We start from the raw sequence: 24,399 nt of genomic DNA, 5'->3' as shown, positions 1-24,399 counted from the left end.
ATCACTTACTTTACTGTGACTATATCCCAGACCCATGTTTCAGGAAAATATTTTCGAATGGTCTCAGTAAGTGGATCTTTAGGTGATGGATCTTTACGTGGTGGCTCTTCAGGTGGTAGATCTTTATTTGCTGCCAAGCTGAGAGTTTGATCATATTCCACCTCAGGTACTATGAATTTACAATGGAGGAAATGGAAATGTACTTGAATACAATGGGACGGACATGATGGTGCAATGTAAATGTAGCTTAATTTTCAGTTTCTTCTTAACTGTTAAACACCATTATTGTAAAACTGGAAATAATGGGTTGAATCACTCATTTTGGAGCAGATAGGGTAACATTTTTTATCAAAGGTAAAATCTCCCCTAGAGTAGTTGAAGTTGGAAGGAACCATAATGCGTACTTTCTTAGGTTGGATATTGGATAGTTAGTGAATGCTTACATATATAATATGCCCCCCAGGAGGAATGAAGATCCACAATACAATTTTAAATAATAGATCTTGTGACTACAATGAGAATCTGTCCAGCCAAGACCTGAAGGATGTCTACATTATCAGCAGAGATATTCTTGCAATGTTTTTTTTCTTCTTCTTCTTCTTCTTAAGCTCTGTATGTTTAACCCAGTATTTTTTTTTTACAGATTTTCAATTTGTATTAAAACTGAAAGAGGTATGAGTACAAATTCTTGGGTTAGAAATAAGAAGTACACTACCCAAGAATCTTAGCATTGGCTTGGGTTTGTACTAGCATGAAAGGTAGGATTTAAAGCTGGCGATGGAGTGTTTGTACTCTGCTTTTTTTTTTCATGAACAATTACACATGCAGATTTAGTAAGGGTTTCACCTAAGTATTTCCCAACTGACTTCTAAGCATAGAAAATCTCTCCCAGTTTGTTAATTCATAGACACACATAGCTTCATTTCTGTAGGTCCTTCTCTGTGATAGCCACAACCTGTAACCTGACCTCAGTCTTTCTATTTGCCTTCAAGAACTAAGTGTTTTCTAGTGTTTTAAATTTATCATCCATTACGTTAACAGGGATAGGTGCCCAATTATTCCATTGTCTAGAGTAGTCACAGTGCCTCAGGCCATGTTGCTTTTAGAAAGTTGTGAAGATTTTTGAATTTCCTTTCAAATCAGTATGAATAAACTTAATATAGTCCAGTCAGAATAATGTTTTAGTTTATGTTAACAAAGATAAAAAATAAATATAGTATTTAGAATATAAATAATAATATAGTGTTTCCTGATTTCAAGTTATATTACAGAGGTATAGTAATAAAACCATCATGGTAAAAGCACAAAAATAGACATGTAGATCAATGGAACAAAATACAAGACCCAAACACATTCACATAATCACAGGCATCTGATAGTGGACATAGATGCCAAGACACACACCAGAAGAAAGACAGCATCTCCAATAAATTGTGCTTGGAAAACTGGATGCTCACATATAGAAGAATGAAAATAGACCTATATCTATCACCCTGCACAAAAACCAGCTCAAAATGCATCAAGCACCTCAACATGAAAACTGACACTGCTAGGGGAAGAAACATAGGGAGCAACCCTACAAAATACATGTGTAAGAAAGGACTCTGAATGATACCCATTCACTTAGAAACCAAGGTAAATATTTGACAAATGGAACCTCAGAAAACTGAAATGCTTTTTTGCACAACTAGAAAACAATCAGTTGAGTGAATTGAAAGATCAGAGAGTGGGAGAAAATCTTTATGAGCTATACATCTGATATAGGATAGATACCCCAACTAAATAAAGAACCCAAAAACCAAAGAGTCAAGAAAACAAACAGCATAACTTAAAGAATGGGCTGTGGATCTTAACAATGGTTTCAAAAGAAATTTTAAAAGATTAAGACATATTTTGTACAGTATTTGTTATGCTAGAAATTAGGGAAATGCAAATTAAAACAACTCAGTTTCATCTCATCCCAGTCAGGATGGCTAAGGTCAACAAAACAACTGACAACACGGTCTGGAGAAGATACAGGGAAAGGGAGCCCTCATCCACTGTTGGTGGGATTCAAATAGCACAATCACTCTGAAAGGGACTTACATGAGAGGAAGAGGGAAGGATTAAATGGTTCCTTGGTTAATATAGGAGTGTGCAGCACTTACGTCAACCATAAGTGAATTTTTTTCTTCCGGTCCTCACCTTTATTTGCAATGCCTTGATTTTCTGTCTCTTTCCTCTCTAATACTTAGGGAACTGTCTTAATCACTCACATCACATCTACAAAAGTTCTTCCACTTCAAACAATGATCCTGTATCACCATAACTATTGCATTTTGTCTTATTTTAATATTGAAGGAAGGACCTCCAGCCTTTAACTTCCTTGTAGTACCAGCATACATCTGAGCACATTTTGCTCTGGTAAGCTTGGGTTCTTTTTATCTTACTTAGATTCTATACATGCAGTACAGTTTTATTTTACCAGCTTTCATAGATAATTCATATTTCTTTTGTTCGGAAAATACTGATTTGTTCTTTTACCTGCCATTAGAACGATGTCATACTCATAACAAAATGTAGGATATTTGATCTCCAAGTTTGTCAGTGCCATTAAACCCATGTCCTAGAAAGAAAAGAATTAGTCAAGTGAAATACCTCAAAATTCTGAAAAAAAGAAGGTATAATATTTGCAGTAAATGCTTCACATATAGTTTTCCATGTTCAAGTAGATTTCCTATTCAAATTGTGTGTCTCATACTCATGAGGGAGTATAGTGAGGAACACAGAATTCATAATGAGGCATATGTACAGGCCTTCTCTCTGATGCAAGGCTGTCATTTTTCAAAGTCCCTCACAGCCATGCATGGTGACACACACACCTTTAATCCCAGCACTTGAGAGGCAGAGGCAGAGGCAGACAAATCTCTGTGAGTTTGAGGCCAGCCTGGTCTACAGAGTGAGAGCCAGGACAACCAGAGCTGCATAATGAGAGCCTTTCTGAAAAACTGTTAATATGACTACAACAACAACAACAACAACAACAACTACTACTACTACTACTACTACTACTACTGCTACTAAGCAGTTGTCTCCCACTCTGTGCCAGTTTCCGCAATAGAGGGAGACAAATAGTCTAGACTGGCCACTTTCCAAGATGTAGATTTACATGTAAGGTGGGTGGTCTGCCAGTGACTCATATCCTTGGTCTAAGCCTGAAATTGTTTACTAATGTAGCATCTCATTAAACCTAAATAATTCACAGATCAGGATGCCGATAGATAATAGAGCTTACCACCAAATATCTGTAGACATCCATCTCTTCTCTGTGTTGTACTGAGTCTGGGTGTTCATCAGTTTCCCAGGTTCCATACCACACACAATCATCTTCTTCAGACGGGTCGGAACTTGGGATGAATTTCTTGTACTGCATACCAGGCAGATCGTATATCTGTAAGAGACAGGAGATGAGGAGGGCATGTGAGGATTAGCATTGGCTGACATTGTGGTTCCTGAGTTGACAGGCTGGTTGGCTTCTTGGAAGATACTCACACACAGACAAAAAAATAATAATCACTGTGACCACTACAAATATTCTTGAATGTTCAAGAATAGCTGTCCTCATCAAAAGTACAGGCACCCAGGGCATGAAGAGGACATGGTGGGGGGAGCAAGGGAACTCCACCCTCCATTTTAAATAACCCTTGTGTTTTTAAACAAATTGCCTGTATTTGTCTGCTAAAAACAAGTAATCTCTGGTTTAATAGATTTGGGGAAAGTAAAAATCAAAATGAAAAATATTTAGCGGGATACTTTCCAAAACATTTTCTGCATGTGCATGATAACATCTCATCATTAAAGTTAAATTAAATATTGGTTTAATTTACGTGTTATTTTGAGACCAGTAAATTCCCAGCATTATCTAGACTAAAGATTTCTGTTCCTAAATTTATAGATCTACCGTACATTCTAAAATATTCTATTAGCCAGTGTCAATAATTTTTACACTATTAGAGTGATCATATAATTATTCCTAATAAACCCTGTTTTTACTTCATTAACAAGAAGAGTTTTACTGTCATTTTCTTGGGCAAAACCCTTGTAAAGTATATGGTTTCATTTGTGCTTCTGAGAATTTTCAAAATAATTAAGACCCTTGCATGTTAAAATTTAAAATTTTAAATCATTCTATCTTTTTTTCTTATTTCGGGAACTCTTGAGATGTGCAAGATTCTATTTGCATAAACAGTTTTGTTTGGTTCCCACGTGGAGTGTGACTCTGTAAAGCTCCAGCATGAGCAACTGAAGGGGACAAGACACTCCTGGGGCAGGACCGCTGAAGTAAGAGCACAGCGCAACTCACAGAGCGCCTTATTTCCTTCTTTGTCTTCAGTTTATTCGCTAAAGTTTTCTGATCCGTTCTTCATGATTTTATAATGAAGAGCTCCCTTAGAGACGCTGCCAGCATTAAATGCAGTATTTGTACACTCAAGAGCCCTAGTGGGTGAACAATCACTGTTTCATCAGAACCAGGGTCACTTCCAGTCTCTGCTGACCTGTTTTGGACAGAGGCAGAAGGGACTCACCCAGGAAGGAGAGAGCTCAGCCTCGGGTTTCAGGAGCAGCACGCTTTGGTCCACAGCTCTCAGGCCACAGAGGGACTGAGGAGAAGCTGTGACCCTCAGATGGGTTTGTGAGCCAGGAAGACTTTGAGATGAGCTGAAGCTCAGGTCCACCTGAGAGAAGGAAAATCAAACTTAGCGGCGGTTTCCTGCTTCTCCGGCCCTGAAACCTGCAGGGCTGAGTCATCCTGGAACTCTGCCCACGTATCTCTGTTTCCACATTATGAATACTGTCAGAAGCACAACTGAGGTTCCTTGCTTTCCTTTCTCCCATGGGATTGATTTAAGAAGACAATAAGTATGTCAGTCAAACTCTGAAGCAATAAAAGACAAATTCAGCTCCCTGAAATTCTTACAAATAGCTCATTTTTGGTGTGTGTCTGTGCACAAGTATGTGACTGTGTTGTCATGCACACGTGTGTGCAGGTGTACGTACCCATGTATCCAGCAGAGGCCAGAAGATGGTGTGGGCGGCCTGCTCCCACTCTCTACCTTATTCTCTTGAGAATATCCCTACTATCCCTATTTAGTTCCATAATCCTGGAACTAAACTGGCAGCAGGCAAGTCCCAGCCTCTAGGCCCCACAAAACTGGGGTTATAGGACCCTCTGGTTCTGATGGCTTTTATAAGCATGCTAGAATCAGAATTCAGTGCAGCAAGTGCTATTACCTACTCTCATCTCTGCAGCCCTGAAGTTACACTCCCTCCCTCTCTTCTGATCTTCACTTCTTTTCCCTCTCCGCCTATCTCCCCAACTCCCCTATCTCCCACTCTCTCGATCTCTGTCTCTCTCTTTCTCTCTGTACTTCTCTTCCCCCTCCCTCCCTCTTTCCCTCCCTCCCTCCCTCCTTCTCTTCCTCCTTCCCTCCCTCTCTCCCTCCTTCCCTCCCTCCCTCTCTCCCTTCCTCCCACTCTCTCTGTCTCTGTCTGTTTCTACCTTTGTCCCTCCATCCCTACCTCCTTCACTTCTTTCCCTCTGTCTGGTGACTTTTTTTTGAGACAATGTTTCTTTGTGTAGCCCTGGCTGTCCTGGAACTCACTCTGTAGACCAAGGTGGCCTTGAACTCAGAGATCTGCCTGCCTCCCAAGTGCTGGGATTAAAGACTCACACTATAAGCAGCCAACAAAGTTACTCAGTTTAAAGAACTTTTTCATGATGAACCTTATGCCTGGGGTAGAAAAATCAGTATTCTAATTGGAAATACATCTACATCTGCCTGTCTGGCTACCAGATCATCTGCCATTCACCTTCATCTCATAATGCTTTCTATTTCATTTCTGCCACTGGAGCAAACTGCCATACACTGGGTTGTATTGAAAGAGGCTGATTAAAGCAGATCAGAGGTGTGGGTAACTACTCTAAAGTAAGAAAAGCATAGATACTAACCAACAGACATAGTTTCAACTGCCTAATGTTAATAGGAACTGAAGATCTATGATGCAGCACACAATCAAAATGCTGTGTCAGAAAATTTAAGGGTATTATGTGCTTATCACACATGCAGAAAAATCATAATGAAAAACATGAGGGAATATATACTAACAATTGATAGGCCTGGATGCTATGACTGGTCTCATGTAAGACTCTGTAACATTAAGGGTCTATGAGATAGCTCAGTGGGTAGAGATGCCTGCTGACAAGCCTGTTGAGCTGAGCTTGACCACTCAGACTCATGAGGAAGGAGAACACAGACTTCTAAAACTTGTTCTCTTTCCCCACGTGTGCATATTCATATGCACATGTGAACACACAGATAAATACAATAAAATGTAATTTATACAACTTTAAATTAGTTATAAAGGATTTGGTTTCCTTTCTTGCTCTCCACTTCCTTGCTTCTTCTCTCTTAAACCTCCAACCATGTGTGGAGTTTGTGAATTGAAATCTGGCACTCTGGTACTGTTCACATCTTTGCCACTGAGGCACACACCAGTGACTGGGTTTAGCATATTCATCTGAAATCTTTGTCTTTAAGACTCCCCCCCCCCTTTTAAATAAAAATTTTAGGTAACAAATCCCTCACTTTGTTGCGAAGACACTTTTCAACTTTAAAGGTTGCAGAATCTGCAATCACTTCTCCATCAGGCAGGATGGTGTAGATGAGCATTTTAGCCATGGGGACCATGCTGAACTCCACAGGGATCTCCAAGGCAAAGCTGCCTTTTACTTCAGCTGGAGGGAATGGGAAAAGATGGTTATGGGTCAGACTACTGACAAGAAAACCCAAATAACTGAGCACAGGGATTTGGAGGACTGTCTGTATGTGGAAGACAGTCTTCCTGTCCTGTAGTTGGTTGTTTGCATGCTAATGATCTCAGGAGGATATCACTAAGATGTCTTACACCAAGATGTTCACTGTCAAAAGTTATCTTGGTTATTTATAGCGAGTCATATGCTAACCTCTTATCTCTTTTATTCCTTAGCTTCCCAAACAGCATGTTAGATATTCCTGTTATAAAAAGGGAAGAGACAACCCTGGCTGATGTCTCACTTATTATTCAGGTAAAAGGAAGACTAACAGAAAGGAAAGCCTGGTACTTGGGAAGCAGAAAATTAATAATCATCTCAGAGAAACAAGCCACATTTGGCAACAATAAGCATATCTTTGGTATTAAACTTTTTCTCAATGCAATGTTCACAGTATTTGCATCTTGTGAGAGAAATTTATGCATTTTTGAAGTCTCTTTAATTGTTTCTCAAGATGATTCCTACTTAATGTTTTTTGAAGAACTAATTGCATATTTTATAAAATTGCTAAATAGTTTATATAATTGATCAATGACAAGGAAACTCCTTTTCAGTAAAGTTATTGACCATTTGCTATGTATCTATCACTTCTAGAAATTACTTGAAAGATATCTGTGACTGTATGGAGTAAGCAGGTTTATATCTAAAACTTGCTATTAGCCTGTGTCAATAATAATTTTTAAGCTATTAGAATAATAACATAATTATTCCTAATAAGTCCTGTTTTTAATTCAATATAAAGAAGAGTTTTACTGTTACTGCCTTGGATGAAGCTTCTGTAAACACAGAATGGTTTCAACTGTGCTCCATGTAGTCGATATGGCCATGGAGAGAATGAAAAATAAAAGACAAATTACAGAACATGGGTTTGCATGTGATAACTGTTCTTTAGGAAAGAAAGGATTGCCAGAACAGAGCATCGAGATTACCAGGATTCAGTGGTAACTTGGGATCTTAATAGGAGCAGGTGCAAGAGGCCCCATTAAGGGAGTGACAAGTGCATCACATTTTAGTAAAAATGAGAAAATATCACCAAGAGGTGACAGGGTCATATCATTCACAAAATCACAGCAGCTATGGTTCCATGCCTAAGACCTTATTAACAGAGAGTCAGTCAATAGTCCAGCATGGAAGGGAAGGGGTTTGTTAAGATCCACTCTTAGCTCAGGAGCTATTGACAGTTGATGGCTGCTGAGGGGAGGAAGAATCAGATCTTTTCAGTGATGAAGTCCCTAGTAGATTGTCCATGTTTCATGGGTTGGCCAAATACCTCATCATATCTGGGTAGCACTAACTGAACTCAATATGTTAAAAAAAAAGACATAAAATAGGGCAGGGGCAGGGGCCTGGTGCGGTAGGCATAGTGGGGAGAGGGTATGATTAAAATACATTGTATCAATATATATAACTTTCAAAGAATATATAAAGTGTCTTTAAAAGTAAAAATAAGGAAAAGGAGAGATAGTTCAGAAGTTAAGATCACTTGATGGTCTTCTAGAAGACCCAGGTTTGATTCCCAGCACCCATACCAGGATGCTCAGAACTCTGTAATTCTGGATCCAGGATATCCAGGAGATCTGATGCTTCCGGCATTCGGTTACCTACATGCACCCGACACACAATTTAAAAATAATAAAAATAAATAAATACATTAAAATCAGTGTAGCTAATGCTGGCACCCAGATTGTTTTTGGACAGACACTAAGATAACTCATTTGCCTTGGGGATAATCTGTATATGATTGCATAGGTTCCTCATGTAGAATGTATCTTGGAGTACTGTGTATATTCAGGAGGTACATATTCACAATAGATTTTCACCATGTTGAATGATACTCAGTTTGGGACTCTGAGACTTTTTCCTGAAGGTCATGAGTGAGAGCATACATTGGACAGCAGAGCCATGAGTTCCTACTGTGGAGAGTGTCTATGGAGACACACAAGCACGATGGCACTGTTAGCTGCTCAGTAGTAAGATTCCCTTGGTGAGTATGTGGACTCTCAGTTGGAGAAATGTTACTGTGTGGGAGACACTTACATTCTCCTGGCTCCACGTGATGAGTGTGGTTTCCAGTCTGGATGATTCTGCCCTGGGCCATGACCTAAAATGGAAAGCATTTTCCAAGCTAACATCTATGTTTTACAAGGTTTTCTTCTAAGTGTGCTAGAAGACATAGAAGAATCTCTTGTATTCCAGGCAGAAATCCCCAGCCTAGAACCCAATGTGTCAGGAGAGACACGGTCAGAAGAGGAGGTCTTTTTTTTTCCAATGTGGAGCCAGAACTTACCAGGTAGTAGAAAAGGAGCACTTTCAGCACTCCCAAGTCCTTCCCCTTCAGAATAAACTGTGCCTGAACTGTGTGAATCTGGTTGCAGGGCAAGATGCTGCTGGTCTCTGTCTCAAGATAGATGTAGCTCTTGCTGAGGGAGTGAACAGCATAGGCCTCATGCTCTACCTCTGCATGTCTTTCTTCCATGCAAAAGGAATGGGAACATGAATTTTCCTCCTTGTGATAGACCTGGAGAAACAACAAAGTACTGTGCTGTAGATTGCCTAGCAGGCAGAATCTCCCTTCTGTGATCAATCAGCATATTTTCCCATCTCATTTAATGATTGAATATTTTGTACATCTTAGTGAAAATGGAGGGTAATTTTATTAAATGGATCAATGTCTAATACCCTCAATTTTCAGAATGGAGGCAAATATTTATACCAGGGAAGAGAGAAAAGGGAAGTTTACTATTTTTATGAGACAAAGAAAGCATTTATTGTGCATCTAATATATAATGAAAATTTTTACATTTAAGAATTTTAGTTCATTGTGAATGTGAAAAATAATGAGTTGACAGAAACATTTTCATATATTAATGTAACGTACTCTGAGAGTACTCATCCATCCTAGTACCCAATCGTATGTTTTCCTCCGGTTCCCTTCCTCCTTAATAGACCCGCTCTGCCTTCATTCCTGTCCTTTCCCTAGATTCCACGTATGGGGGACATACAGGGACATATTGGGGATAATTTCTCCTAGTCTTATACTTTTTTCTTAAATTGACAAATTCTAAATTCATTCATTTCTCTATAGACAAGATGACTTTCTCATAAATATCTGAGTAAAAGTCCAAAGTGCACATATCTTCAATTTTCACTATCCATTCATGTAACAGTGGGCTTTTCCACCTGTGCCCAAGTTCACAAAATAATGACTCCAAGACTGAATTATTATGAACAATTATCTAGTCTAAAATCTGTGGCTTCTTCTGTTAGCTCCTAATTCAGTTATCCTGTTTATTCTTTTCTGTGGCTATTTCTCCTCAGTTTGGGGCAAATTTCCCACGCCTGACTCTATCCCAGACATTCTCTCTGTACCAGACCTTCCACCTACTTGTTTCCTGCCTAAGCTAATAGTCTAACAGCATTTTATTGACAAGTGATGCTTTCATACATTGCCCAAGAGATTCTCTGTAAACACTCATCCACCAATAGGCATTAAAGTTGGCTCCATAGCCCAACTGTGCTGAGATCTGCTGAGATTGCCATGGGATGTAGATGTCTCTAATGTATATTATCTTTGATTTATATGGGCATGTATGTGGGCATGGGATACCTGTAATGTATACTGATTTCCCTTTGGATTTTAGTAGGTCTGATCTTAGTGGTCATACTAATTTATCTTTGCACTACCTGTGCCTATAGGTTCCTTTGTTCCAATAACCTTGCCAACATTTGCTTTCCTGATGATAGCCATTTTGATGGGTGAGATGAACTTTCAGCATAGTGTTAGCCTGTATTCTATTGAGAGCCAAATGTGCTGAACACCTTTGCATGTGTTTCTTTACCATTTCTCATTGATGTCTTAAAAATAGACTGTTTAGAACTACTGAAATGACCATGTGATTGTAACCCTTGATTCTATTTATATGCTGATTACAGTTGTCAGTTTACAAATGTGAAACCGTCCAAGTCATCTTATTATGAAATCAGTTTGATCATGGTACATGATTCGGTTAATGTGTGGTTGAATTTGACAGGGAAGACTTTCAGTGCAGACTCTCTTTTAATGCCCATTAGGTAAATTACTCTGAAGATTTCTGGTCACTCTATCCTCATCTAGTTTTGGTCTCAGGGTTATTCTAGATTCATAGAACTACTTTGGAGGCATTTCTTCTTTTGAATCTTTATACAACAATATTTCTTTTTTAAACTTTGTTTCTATTCAGCAATGAGTTCTTCTCAGTCTCAGATCTTATTGTGCTGGGTCCCTTTCTTCAATTATTCAATAGGATCATTACTTCAATCATATTTCCCATTGCTAATCTGTTTGTTTTTTTTATATCCTTCTGGCTCATTTTTAGTAGAATATGAATATCCAGAAATTTGTTTGTTTCTTCTGGATTTTTTTTTAACTTATTGGAATGAAAGTTTTCAGATTATTCTCTAGGAACCCGATGGATTTCATAGTATGTGCTGTAATAGTTACCTCTAATTTGTTAACTTGGGTTTTAACTCTCTTTGGGTTTTGATGAGGGCTAATCTGGACCTTTTCACTGTCCCCTTTTGTCCCCATTATTACTCTCAGCCATATTTATTATTTCCTTCCTTTCATCAGTTTTCTATTTCTTCTGTTCTAGTTGTGTCAACAATAAGAGGTATGCAAAAGATACATTATTTATTTGATAGTTACCTGATTATTTAGTGGACTAAATAATCAGGTAGACTGTACAAATTCTTTTGCCTTTTTCTCAGACTTCCTTTCCTGTTCTATTAGTAATAAAGTTTATCTCTATTTTTACACTTAACTGTTTAACTTACATTGTATTTTCCATTTTCTATTCATTAGAAGTGGGAGTATAGTGGCTGTTTCTCATTGTTTATTTTTCTTTTTTTTTTCTTTTTTTTTTCTTTTTTTCATTGTTTTTAAATTATATACATACTTATCATTATAATACTTAATGAGTGGTAAAGAAAAACTAAAGAATCATAGCCACAACTTTCAAGGCACCTGCAACCCAGTTAAGAGACAAAGCATGAAGATATTGGTATCACACAAAGGTAATGAATTTGAAGATACACACCTATCCTTGACTAAACAGACAAAAATGGATTTTTAATCACTTTTTACTTGAAAGTCATAACTTGAGATATTTAAAACATAAATAAAGTAAGAGAGACTATGAAAAAAAACTATTGCACTAAAAATGTGTTCACAACATATGATCGTACTTTTATTAATGATCAGAAGCTTTTTGTGTTTTCCCCCCAAATAAGATAGTTTGGCATGGAATATTCTTTTCATTAAGCTAGTCATTGTTGAGTTCACACTGTTGCAAAGCCTCACCTTGTGTCTTATGCCCTTCCCATTTCTGACTTACTTTGATATTGAGGGAATGGTCTGAGATACCGCTGGTGTCTATGGAGAACTTTGCCAGGCCATGCTGATCAGTGGTAGTAGCATCTGTGTAGTTAATTTCTTGTGCTTTGATGAAGACTTGCTCATTTGGGATAGGAGCTCCTTTGATATCCACTAGGCGGACCTAAATTGAACAAGAAAAGTATAGTCTAGGCATGGAAATATGACACAGAATGTAAGACAAAACCCTGTTTCAGCATTATATAAAGATTTCAAAGCTCCACCAACTAATTCAGCATGCAAAAACTAGTTTTCAAAAATCTATACCAGCAGAACTAGTTGTGCTGTGAAAGTATAGAGACTGAGGTATTATATTTTATTCATTTGGATATTTTATTTATTTACATTTCAGATGTTATCCCCTTTCCCCATCACCCCCTTAAGCCCCCTATCCCATTCATTCTCCTCCTGCTTCTATAAGGTTGTACCCCCACACACCAACTCCCACCTCCCCTCCCTTGAACTCCCCCACACTGGGACATCCAACCTTCATGAGTACAAGAGCCTCCTCTCCCACCAAAGCCTGACAAGGCCATCCTCTGCTACATATATGGCTGGAGCCATGGGTGTTCCAAGGCTGGCTATTTAGACCCTGGGTGCTCTGGTTGGTTGGTATTATCGATTTCCCAATATCATATTCTTAACTTCATAACCAATATTTTATAGATGCTTCCTACTTTCCTAATATTCATTTGAAACCATCAACAAATCCATTGGGTAAATTACAGGAAGTAGATGCTCTGACACAATCACAAGAACAACTTGTGAGGGCGCAGAGGCTAATGGAGAGCATGGATTTGTTATGGATATGTACCACATGTTGCTTCACCATTGAAACACAGTGACACTTTGGAGTTTAAGGCACAGAAGTTATCAATAAAAACTGTGCTGCATATGTTTTAGATTTCAAGCCTCTTGATAACCATTCTAAGTCTTCAGTTTAGTTGTGGGAATTGCATGTTTTGTACAAACTCCACCACTAAGCTGCACTTCTTGTGTTGCAACCAGTGATGTCAGACATCGAGCAGAATGGCCTGGGTTGAGGAAACACCTTACAGCTTAACCATCTATGAACCTAAAAGCACCTTACTTTCACAAAGAATGGAATCCCATGTCTGAAGTGTGAATCTGCTTTCAGAAATATGAGCTTGCTTGTGGTTCTTTCTATTTCAGTTGTTCTAGATCCACTGTACTCCAATCCTGAAAAAGAAATTAGTGACAACATTGAAAAACCAAGCCGATTAGAGAGTTGCTTGCTTTCTACATCTTTTGAGCCATCATCTCGACATGAAAAGATATCAATTTTAACAGCTTCAACTTCTATATTCTTAGGTCACTCACATACCTGTCCCTTCTTCTGTAACAGTTGCATTCACACGAAGGAGCTGGACTCTGTAATAGCTTCTGTTTAACTGGAGCTCAGTGATGTTCGCTTCTTGTGTGCTGCAGCCATTGTTGTCTAGCTGATATGTGAGATAAGCAAGGTAACATGGCACACTGCTCAGATTCATGGTCTACTCAAACCCACACATGAGGACTTCTTTCAGAAAAATGAGCACTTATTGAATGGTGTTCTGGTTATAAGCATGGGACTCAGCTCAAAGACTGTGCTGCTGTGTGCCATGATGGTGACCAGTCACAATACTGCCTTGGCTTAGTCATCTACAAAAATAGTGATTATTTATTAAGTATTAAGTGATATCTATTAAAGATTATTAAGAAAACTCTCAATTATAATGTAAGGAGCACTTAACTTGCCTGCCATTTGGATTTAATAATTACTTTCTATTATTAAAATAGCAACCACAGGCATGATGTAGCTCAACGCTACATTTTACCAGCAGGCAGGAAACTGATAGCTCAGATACTTAGTGGCAGTAAGTAAAGGGAAATCCATTTCCAGAGTGAAATGGCGCTTAGAAGCTGCCACTGTGTGGTTCTATGAGCAAGATTTGTCTTCATAAGAAAGAACTGACGTTATTTTGAACTGTGAAAGATAAGAGTCACCAGAATCATTATTTTGTTCTTAATTAAATATTGTCTTCACAGCTTACTTCCCCTCCCTGTTTTCATTATTACAATTATAGTTGGCATAGTAGTATATGTTATTTCATTTAAATTTTATTGCCCTAACAACTTCTGATTTCTGCTGTTATGTCAGTTTGTCTGGATCCCTTTCCCCTTTCTAGGCTGTCTCATCTGTGCCACCTCCATAGAAGATGTGCCTAGTCTTACAGCAACTTTATGTGCTAAATCTGGTTGATATTCTTGGGAGGCCTTCCCTTTTCAGAGAAGAAGGGATGAGAGAAACATGGGTGAGAGAAACATGAGAGGAAGTGAGAAGGGACTGGGAGGAGAGGAGAGAGCGGAAGCTGTGGACAGGATATAAAGTAAATAAATAACTTAATTAAAGAAAAAGAAACAGAGGAAACATGACCAAGCAGGGAAGCATGACATGTACAAAAGTGTATAGCACTTTACTAACTGAATCCTAGGATACACAAATTGTCATAGTGTTGGACAAATAATCCAGTAGTCTAGTTTTGAAAATGACTAGTGACCTCAAAGTGAATTTAAACAAGCGAATGATGATATGAATGCTACCAATTCAGAACAAGACTGAGAAAATCAGCAACAGATGTGATGGTTAATAAAAGATAAATAGTATGTGAACCAACCAGAACATCCAATAAAGTCATAGGAATAAACACATAATTATCAACAAAAACACTAAATATAAATCATTTTAACTCTTTAAGAGACACAGGGCAGGTCTCTTGCTGCAGCATTGCAAGTGGGAGCACCTGGAGTACCAGCTCAGACCAAGACTTGAATTATAAGAAAATGTCAGGCAAGCCAGCTGTGGGGGAATTCGCCACCTTAAGTAATACCAATCTGAAGAAAACTGAGATTAATGAGAAGAACACCCTGCCAACCAAAGAGAACATTGAATAGGAAAAAAAGGAGTGAAATTTTCTAGCAATCATAGAGGATTTTCCCACTCTACCCTGTCATTTCTGAGACACCCCTCATGATGTGGAAAAAGGGTCACCTGAAAGATGGATGGATAGAAGACAAATGATGCACTGTGAACCTACCTGGCACTCTGTTTGCCCTTGATATTATAGGAAATTATTTGTGTGATTGATGAAAATAATACACACCTCATGACCAAAAAAAAAAAAAAAGACAAAGGCTAGATAATTAGACTAAAAAGAACATGTATGAGCACACACACACACAAACACACACACACATCAAAAAAGAAAGGCTAGGAAGGGATAGATCAAGGCAATCCAAGCTGAGAAGAAACAGAAATATCAATACTCATATATGATAAAATAGAACAGTCCACATGTAGTTACAAGAAAAAAATTGTCACTACCTATTAGTGAATGGAATAAACCAAAAAAAAAAAAAAGAATGCTGAGTAAGCATGTCAATGCCTCACATTTCATAAAAGAAACACTACTAAGCAACAAATAGGTATATCCAAGTATAATAATAATGGGTGACTTTACTACTACACACTCATTAGTTGATCATCTGACCAAAAATTAATAATTCTTAGGGCATTGTATAGAAATTTCATCTGAATTTAAATATTCCATCTGGAAAGATGCTTACTTAGACTCAGGACATATACAAGGCATATAAAACTCAGGACATTAAAAATTCACAAGGCTTAAGAAGTTACTAAAATTGACAAAATTGTAACCACACTAAAAAATTCATGTCCAACAAACTGGATCTACAGAGAATACTAAAAACAATGCTACATAGTGAAAAGGGGAAAAAGAAAAGCTAACAGGCTACAGAAAGAAAACAAATGAAACTATAATTCCTGAAACATAAAATAAGATTAAACATAAATAGTACCAAAAGTAAAATGACAGCAATCAACACTCACCTTTCAATGGTAACTTTAAATATTAATGGCCTCAACTCTCCAATCAAAAGACATCGGATAGTTGAATGGGTTAAGAAAGAAAATCTGTCATTGTGTTTTTTTCAAGAAACACACTTTATCTTCAAGGTAGATACCTCAGAGTGAAGGGACTGGAAAAGTATTCAAAGCAAATGACCAGAAAGCTAGCAGGTATTATTATTATAATATCTGACCAAACTGATTTGAAGCAAAAATTAATTAGATGAGATAAGGAAGGACACTTTATTCTGATAAAGAGAACAATTAACTGAGAAGTCACTACAATTATGAACCAAGCTCTAAGACACACACTTTCATAAAAAGCATACCACTTGATTTCAAGACACTGATGAAACCCAACTCAGCGGTTATAGTTGATTTCTGCACCTGAAATTCTCCAATAGGACATTTGAACAAAAAAATAAACACAGAATCATCAGAAATAAATGACATCAATTTATCATTTGGACCTAACAGATGTTTATAGATCATTCCACTAAAACACCAAAGAATATTTATTCTTTGAAGGTGTGAGTGGAAGTTTCTCTAAAATAGACAACAAAGTGAGACACTAACCAAATCTGAACCAATACAGAAAAAATGAAATAACCCAGTGCACACTATCTTACCACAGTGCAATAAAGCTTAAAATCAACAGCCCAAGGATTTACAGAAATTACCTAAATTCATGAAAATCAAACAACACAGTACCAAATAATGAATGAATCAAGAACTCAAGAGAAAAAAATTAAAATCCTGGAATTAAATGAAAATAAAAACATGACACAAGAGCCTCTGGAAGACATTCAGTAAGCGAGAGACTTAACTAGTTCTGAGTGCTGCTGAAAATAAAGAAAAGTTATAACACAAATAAATGATTCAATGATATAAACGGAGGATTCAGAAAAAAAGAAAGAAAGATCAATCCAAACTGTGTATTACCAGATAGGAATAAATGATAAAAAACCAGAGCAGATACTAGTGGACCAGAAATAAAGAATACAAAAAAAAATCAATGAGTGTAAGAGATGGTGATTTAAGAAGATAAGATCAAGACCAATCTTTGGCACAATTAACCAAAAGAAGGAAAGAAAATGACCCAAATTAATAGAATTAGAAACATGCAGGGTAACATTACACAGACGTTAAAGAGATTTGGAATATTGTAAGGAAATACTTCAAAAATCTGTACCAAATTAATTTCTAAAACTTAAAACAAGTGGACAGAATTCTACATTTATCCAAAACACAAATGTTAAACTAACAAGACATTGATAACTTCAACAGTCACATAGACTCTATAGAGAGAAGCCTACTAATGCCATTTTCCATAATCAATATAGTTCCCTACTGTATCCAAAGACCTATCCTTATCTTTACAGAAGCATGTGGCTCTCACCTAATCAAAGAATCTTATTTTTCAAGAGACAGAGACCTTTATAGAGATCCACAGCCTATGAAAATGCAGAGACTGCCTATGATAGCCCAACTCCAACAATACATCTCCAACATAACCCCTACATCTAAGAATCTGGGAAAATCATGGAAAAGTACTCAGAAAGAGTGTAAAAGACTAGAATGCCTGTTGCAAAAGTAGTGTCTTTCTGACATAACAGGGACAAGACACCCAAAAAATCCCAACAATGTGATTGCTTGAACAAGACTTAAATAATGGTAAAGCTAATGTAGTGGAAAGGGGAAATTTCACAAAGCCCCACTCCTAGATCAAGAACTACAGGGAACCGATAGATGTTGAGAATGCCTGAGATAAATATAAAAGTCTGTGGAAGTCAGGAGTCATTTGGGCCTACAGATAACATACAGGCCACACAAGCTGTTGTGAAGTACAAATGACATCTCCCTTAAAGATGGGTTTTATTGACTGAGAAACTGCTCAAGATAGAGAGCTAGATTCTGTCTGGAATAGATTCAGGTGTGGCCTTGTCTCCTCTGATGAGAAGACAAGCTTGTGTGTTTAACCTTCCTGTTTTCTCTAATGCTTATCTGTGAGCACAAGACCCTCCCGTCCTATACATCTCATTCATTGTGGGTGCGACTACAACCTCATACAGCCACGACCCATGTCAATAGAGAAGCTCCTCATAAAATAGAAGGTCGAGGTACCATATGCTCAGCTGTCAGGAATCTACAAAAGGAATCTATATCAGCATACCAAAATGTGTTCCTATGCATGGTTTGTCATTTATGTGAGTTGCAAACAAGTGAGTTCACCAGCTGATAAATTGATAATCAAAACAAATAGTAGGATATTACGGTGACAGAGATTATCACCATTTACAAAATATATCAGACTCCAACACACAACAGTGCAGTTTTCTGTCATATGGGAGGTGAAACAAAACAGAAGGAAAGAACAGCAAAACAGAAGTTGTTCAATTTGGCAAGAGGAAGCTTCTGGTGGGAGGAGGAATAGAAAGGAGGTACATAATGAATGAGGTAATCAAGTACATGATACATGTGAATGAATAAATCATAAACAGCATATTGTTTTGAACAACTTACTTATATTTTACATGTGCTAATTAAAATACACCTTAAAACAATAGTCTATAAGACACAAATGTAGTAGGGGTTACATAGGAAGAGGAGGACACATGAAATGAGGACCGCTAAGAGAGCAGAGGTGGCAATGGGACAGGGGAATGTGGTTAAAATACATGACACACTTGGATGAAAATATCATAAACCTACTATTTTGTATAATGAACATATACTCAAAATAAATTTGGAGACCAGGTGAAGTTGTTGAAATATGCCTTTAATAGTAGTGGGTGCCAGGATTATCACTTTTGTCAATGAGCAGCTTCTGGGGATTGCACACATGCCTGGCTAGTATAACATCATTGAGCTACAGCCCAAGGTCCCAGACATCCTCCTTCAGTGTCTGGATATGAGTTTCCTCTCATCTTTGCAGTCTGCATTTCTGTTAGTTAACCTTGAATATTTAAAACAGGCCTCTGAACAGATTCACTCACCTGGGTTTTGACCTCTTTGCATTCAGACTCAGTCTCAGAGCCAGAGTATTGATTTTCATGGCATATGCTTATCTTTACATCTCCAGGGACAGGTTTCCCATAGATATATCTGTCACAAGATGAATTCACAGAAACCAAGGGTCTTTCAAAAGCAGATACTCACTGTCTTCTGACTGATTCTTTGTAGTTTCATAATGACAACAAACATGGCCCATTAATATTACCTCCTGACAGTCTCTAACTGTATATGTTAAGAACTTGTGATGTAAATTAATAAATTAATTAATAAATAATAAAAAATTAGCCCTATTAAGAACCTATTGAAGACATTGTTTTCTCCCTTTTGTGGTTCTGAAAAAGATTAAGTAAACAAACCAGGATCCCCAGCTACTAAATGATGGGGCTGAGATGAATGGGGAGCATGGGAAAGGGCTCAGCTATTCTAACAAACCTCCTTAATCATTTGCTTTTGTTCTCTCCCTTTTAATTTTTGAGCCCATCCACTGTAAGGACAAGCAATTATGAGCTGAGGTTTCAGTCAGGCATATATTGCTAGGTCCTTCTCGTATGGTTCTAGACTTAAATAGAAATTCTAGTTGTAGTACAATGTCCTCATTTATCAGTCACAGAATTGCAAGCAGAAGACTGAGATGTCTGAAGGTTAAACTTGGGTGGCAGTGGTTTGAGCTGGAGGCAGACTGGGAGCTCTTGTATCTCTGCTTTCTGTCAGCCCATAAGAGGGCAGTGAGATGCCTTCATTTAGTGCTTGTGTTCTCTTCACATGGGTCACTGAATCCTATTAGGTTTCTTCCTGTCTTAAAGGCAGGACATCTTTACTGCCTCATACAATTGATTTTATCCGTTGCTATCAGCAATGTATGCAGTGAATAGATGCAGAGCAATAAGAAACACAGACGAATACCACAGGGGAAATACTGCAGTGGGGGAAGGACAGGACTGTAGCATTTATGTGTATTCTACAACTAGACATTATTCTAGGGATTTTCTGGGTCCGAGTCCATTTTTTTTTCTCTCTCTCTCTTTTTTATTGGTTATTTTATTTACATTTCAGATGCTATCCCCTTTCCCCATTTCCCCCCTCACACCCAGGAACCCCCTATCCCATCCCTCCTCCTCCTTTTTCAATGAGGATGGTCCCCCACCAACCCACTCCCACCTCCTCACCCTCAAATTCCCTGACACTGGGACATCCAGCCTTCATGGGACCAAAAACTTTCTCTCTCACCTATGCAGTACAAGACCATCCTCCCCTACATATACAGCTGGAGTCATGGGTCCCTCCCTATGTGCTCCTAGGTTGGTGGTTTAGACCCTGGGAGCTCTGGTTGGTTTGTATTATTGCTCTCCCCATGGAGCCTCAAACTCTATCAGCTCCTTCAGTCTTTAAGGCTAAAAGGACAAAAGCAGGTAACTCACTTTGCACATGCAGTCACACTGAGTATCTCATCATGCATAGAGATGGCATTTGGGACTGTCAAGTAGACATCAAATCTGGGAAGCACTATTGGGAGAGAGAGGAGACACTCAGGTACAGAATGATCATTTAGTTTTCTAAATGATCAGTGTGTGCTCAGAAATAGTGATTTCACATTATTAAGGCATGTCCCCCAATAAAGTTAGAATGTTGAGTGGTATACATTACATCACTTCTTGCAAATCACCGGGGTATCTACTTAAATAGGAAAAGAAGCAACAAAACAAAACAAGCAATTTGCTTCTGGGAAATCTCACAGCTTCTGGAAGTCCCATGTTGCTAGATGGATAGCTTTAGCTAGAGTCAGATGAAACCCAGCCTTTAGCATTTGGAACTCAATTTGTTTAAAATAATTCATCCTATGGTAACCGGAAACCTATGACACCCACTTTTCATATTTTGGTCTTCCCAATCCATACCGAATTCCATCACGGTGAAGGAATGTTCTTCCTTCACTCCTGACTGTTTCTGCAACACTATCTTGTAGGGGCCCTGAATGGGCTCTGCTGCCAGGTTGAAGGACATTTGCTTAATCCCATTCCTCGTCTTAATATTCTGCCACTGCATAATTCGGTTCATTTTTGGATCCTGTGAAAGAGGTTGTAAGTTTTCTAAGTCAATAAAGTATTAAGTACAACAGTGCATCTAGGATCATTGCATTGGTGATGAAAGAATTTGGGAACTTGGTAATATTCTTTTTGGGAAGGAAGAAATAAAGGTGACCTGAGAAATAACAAGCCAGTTAACAACATTCCAATATCAGGTTACTTTCATAAGATTGATATCTCTATGATTATGAAACATTAAATTTCTTACCTCAATGTAAGCCAGAGGAAACTGAAACACAAGGAAAACAATGTTAGTTTAGAACATCAGGTCACAATCCCTTTGCCAAACCTGTTTCCAAAAATATTTACTTTGCAATTCATAACTATCAAAATTACAGTTATGAAGTAGCAACAAATATAACAAAAAACATGTGACTGGGGGGTCACCACAACATGAGAAACTGCATTAAAGTGTCGCAGTATCAGGAAGGATAAGAACGACTTATTTAGAAATTTGACACACACAACAAATTCAATAGCTTTATAGAATAGACCATAGGATGGGAGTTTCAGCCAAACTGTGATGAACTTAATATCTAGTAACAAAGTCAACTCTAAGCCAATTCACCACCATAGAGAACTTTTAAGTATATTTTCTAGAATTCTCTGAGTCATATGAATCATTCAATGGGTAGGAACTCACAAATGGAACTTTGAGGGACATCATCAATAAGATTTCTCTGATGTTCTGGGAGACCTGTCTGCCCTGAGACCTTACAGTATGGAGACTACAAAATGTCATGTCCAAATCAGGAATGTTTTTAGTGTGAAGTCGGGTTACTAGTGTTAAATATATCCAATCAAAGGGTGTCCCAGGCAAGCGGTATACCCCCACTGTACACCAGGCAGTGCCTTCCCATTCCTTCTCTGATGAGCTACAAAGGGATTAGCTTGTGTAGTCAATACTCAACTCCTGAGCACAGTTCAACAGAATAAATCAGTGCCTAACTCTCCTCAAGAACTATCAAGAAAGGGCTCAGTAGCTGCTCTTGCTTCAGAGAGTTGCTGCTGACCAGGGTAAGGGATGCATGTTCAGAACTTTGGTGGGTGAAGTGTTTCTGATCAATCAGATGAAGTATTCACAGTAAAGACAGTGACAAAGTCATTTAAGATTCTCTAGTAACAGAGTTGTCTCAAGAGACAAGCTTACTTCAGGTGAGCAAAGCTTAAAGAAGACACAGTCACTTCTAGCAGTGAATAAGGGATCAAGCAATGGCAGTTGTAAGGGAATTTTAGTGATGTTGAACTCATTTCTGAAAGTATATGGGAAAAAGCCATGAAACGGATGATGAAAATGTGGTACAGGTGTTCAAAATGGAATTTTATTTAGCTGTAAAAAACAAAGTCAGAACACTTGCAGGTAAATGGACAAAATTTTTTAAAAGTTACACAGATAAGGCAGGCTCAGAGAGAGAACGGCTGTGTGCCCTTTCTCAAATGTCGCTCCTCACTTCAAATATTTAGTTATGTGTTTAATCTGGAGTACCCGTGGAAGCAAGGAAACCAGAAGAGGGACACCTGGGTGGGAAATCCCTCACATAGGGAAAATAGCATGACATAGGAGACATGAAACCACAGTGTACTGGGGGGTGGGAGGAGGCAGAAAGCTGAAACTGAGATGAGTGTGGGAGAAGTGAGAAGGGAGGGTGGGGGAGATGAGAGAGGAGGGTGGGAAAGATGAGAGGGGAGGGTGGGAGGGGTTAGTGGGGAGGGTAGGAGAGGTGAGAGGGGAGGGAAAGAGAGCAGAGAAGGGAGAGTGGGAGTGTTAACCAACATTAAGGATCTTTGAAAAGGCCACGTGGAAACTTAATTAAAAGGAGAGTTAGAAGGAAGACACTCTGAATGTCTAGATGATGTTGTACCTGAAGGTCAAAGGTCATTAGACAAAGCTCTCAGAACTAGGCATGAGATACTTCTTCAATGAGTTGTTTGTCAGTGAGGTCCTAGAGACCCCCAAGCAATAATGCATCTTATCACTATTCTTGATTGCCTGCAATAACTAGTTGATGATATTCTATTGTGGAAGACACCACACGCCTTACATAAAGGATGTAGAGAAATGAAGCTGGTACTGTGGCTTCCTCCCTTGCTGCCAAGCCTTCTCCATTGGTACAGGAGAGAAGACCTCAATGGTCTCATCCAGCTGAGAACCGTATGATGTATAATATCGACCTGCTAGGTAAAATGTGCCCATGCAATAGTGGCACAACTTTTATGGTGGCAACCAACTGATCTCTGATTAATTGAATCTTGTTCTGCAAGACGGAATTCGTACCAGGTACTGAAAACCCAGTGAACAACCCATGCCTGAGGAAGTCTTAAACCCAAGGGATCCGGGGTCGGGGGATGATGCTTTTGTTTAGCTAACTTGACATGGTGCCAATTTGCCTTCTTAATACTTTTTTCTTATATTCATAGACAAATACTATACTCAGATTGAATGAGAAAAGATTCTCTGCAGTGCAACTTGGCTTCAGGTCACTAGGTACCCTCTTTTTTCTGTGTGCCTCATTTCCTGACCTTCTGAACTAACTGGTACCTAGGACAGACATCTTCTCTTCCCTGTTCTCACTCTCACCTTCAAGTACTGAGGAGGAGGAGGAGGAGGAGGAGGAGGAGGAGGAGGAGGAGGAGGAAGAGGAAGAGGGGGAAGAGGAGGAAGAAGCAGATTAATGAGGAGAGTGAGAAGTTGAGGAGATGGAGTAGGAAGAGGAGGGAGGAGGAGAAAGGTGCAAACTGCAGCTTGAATTTTATAAGATTTGTCTGAACCAAGGGAGTAAAAGAGAAGAAGTACTTACTTGCTAGTTAACAGACTTTAAGAACATCACTTGAACCAGGCAGGCACGGTGGCATATGCTTTAATACCAGCAGTCTTGGGGTGAGAGGCAGAGGCAGAGGCAGAGGCAGAGGCAGAGGCAGAGGCAGAGGCAGAGGCAGAGGCAGAGGCAGAGGCAGAGGCAGAGGCAGAGAGGCAGAGAGGCAGAGAGAGAGGCAGAGAGGCAGCAGAGAGGCAGCAGAGAGGAGGCAGAGAGGAGGCAGAGAGGCGGCAGAGAGGCAGCAGAGAGGAGGCAGAGAGGAGGCAGAGAGGAGGCAGAGAAGAGGCAGAGAGGAG

At 38.8% G+C, this 24,399-nt stretch overlaps 1 pseudogene; it reads right to left on the bottom strand.

Annotated features, from left to right (window-relative positions):
- LOC114615353 overlaps positions 1-24,399 on the bottom strand; it is a 55,942-nt pseudogene that overhangs the window by 14,835 nt on the left and 16,708 nt on the right.

This window comes from Grammomys surdaster, unplaced genomic scaffold, assembly GCF_004785775.1.
Source record: "Grammomys surdaster isolate TR1022 unplaced genomic scaffold, NIH_TR_1.0 126660, whole genome shotgun sequence".
In the NCBI taxonomy this organism is placed as follows: Eukaryota; Metazoa; Chordata; class Mammalia; order Rodentia; family Muridae; genus Grammomys; species Grammomys surdaster.
Note: the sequence above shows the minus strand (reverse complement) of the source record. Positions and strands in the feature narration are given on the sequence as shown.